The sequence below is a fragment of the Protopterus annectens genome, chromosome 1.part0 (genome assembly GCF_019279795.1).
Source record: "Protopterus annectens isolate FY-2018-M chromosome 1.part0, PAN1.0, whole genome shotgun sequence".
NCBI lineage: Eukaryota > Metazoa > Chordata > Ceratodontiformes > Protopteridae > Protopterus > Protopterus annectens.
Window position 1 is genome coordinate 1,180,555,479 of NC_056725.1, and position 1,433 is coordinate 1,180,556,911.

At 37.2% G+C, this 1,433-nt stretch overlaps 1 pseudogene; it reads left to right on the forward strand.

Moving 5' to 3' along the window:
- The first annotated feature begins 307 nt into the window (after window positions 1–307).
- Window positions 308–430, forward strand: LOC122802139 (annotated as a pseudogene).
- The last annotated feature ends 1,003 nt before the right edge of the window (window positions 431–1,433 follow it).

The following is a 1,433-nucleotide window of genomic DNA, read 5'->3' on the forward strand; positions in this document are numbered from 1 at the left end:
GAACCTTGTATTGTATCTATCTGTGCTGTTCTTCTTTTCTTCTCCTTATTCTTTAGCACATTTGCTTACTACTTTTCTTACTTTGTTCTTACCCATTGTCTTAATGTGTCACATTTCTGCTTCTTCTGTTAACTAATTTTATTGTATACTAGTAATTTCATTCACTTTACATATTTAGTGCTTTATCTGTAATCATACTTGATTCACTGAGCAATTTAGGTGTTACATGGACATTTTTAATGCTATTGACTATTTTACCTTTGACTGATGAATTATGCAGCTCACCAAATTCATTTTTCTGAAAAGTATTTTTTTTGGCCTTTTGGTTAAGATCAAGTGTAGTATCTGTTCTTATAAGTTTTAATAACCATCTGTTTTGTTGTGAACCCTTATTCCTTGTAAAAACATAAATATCTACTAAACAGCAGATTTTTCATTGATTGAAAACATTCTTTACATTTTCCCTCTGATAACTGTTATTTCTTCTTCTTCTCTTCCATGAGATTAACATTAATACCTTTGTAGCATCTTTCTTTGTAATGATCAGAACGCTGCATACTCTACCTTCTCTGGTCTCTCCATAAGTCTTTTCACAGTGAGGTGCAGCTCAAACTTCTGGATCTTGTTTTTCTTTGCTCCTATCAGCCAACTGCCATCAGTTCATCTCCTCATTCATTGGGCCTACTGGATGCACTTTAGCATCCCCAGGCTCTACCTGACCCAGGGCCAGTGAGGAGATCAAGGATGATGGTCCAGCATCATACTGCTGTTGGGGAGCATGGCACAACCTACCACCCCTGCAGCAACCTTACCAGCTGACAAAAGCTTGCATTCAGGAGGTGGATGCATATTTCTGTGCATGCACAACCTCTCATCCAAGTGGCACAGCATTTGAAACATGCCTAGCTCTTTGTAATGCTTCTGCAGCAATGCTACCTGCCTCCTTCTTCTCATAGTTTGAGAACTGGGGTCATCTTCTTACTGCAATTCTCTTCCACCCACTCCCTTTAGTGCACAGGCTGATAATAAAACATAGGCCATCTGGGGCATAGTCAGGGCTTTATCCCTCTGCACCATGTGTTTAGGGTCACAGCTTCTAGTTTTTGATTGAATTTACTTGCAAGAAGACAGATATTGGTGCTTGTAGTGGATTCATCATTTAAGTGAATAAGTGAGTTACTTGAAACAAGTAAACTTTGAAAAAATGGTAGTAGCTTTATGAGAATGAAGTAAAGCAAGTGAGATTTTAATGGTGAACTGATTATTTGTAAAATGGAATATATGAATGGTGAACTGGTGACTTGCTGTAAGTTATAGCTACAATACAGTAATCATCTCTCACTGAAATCAATTAATTTCTTTATTCATTTGCATGACCAATAATTTTGAAGGCAGTTTTTGGAACATGCAGTTCATCTATTAGTAAGACACTG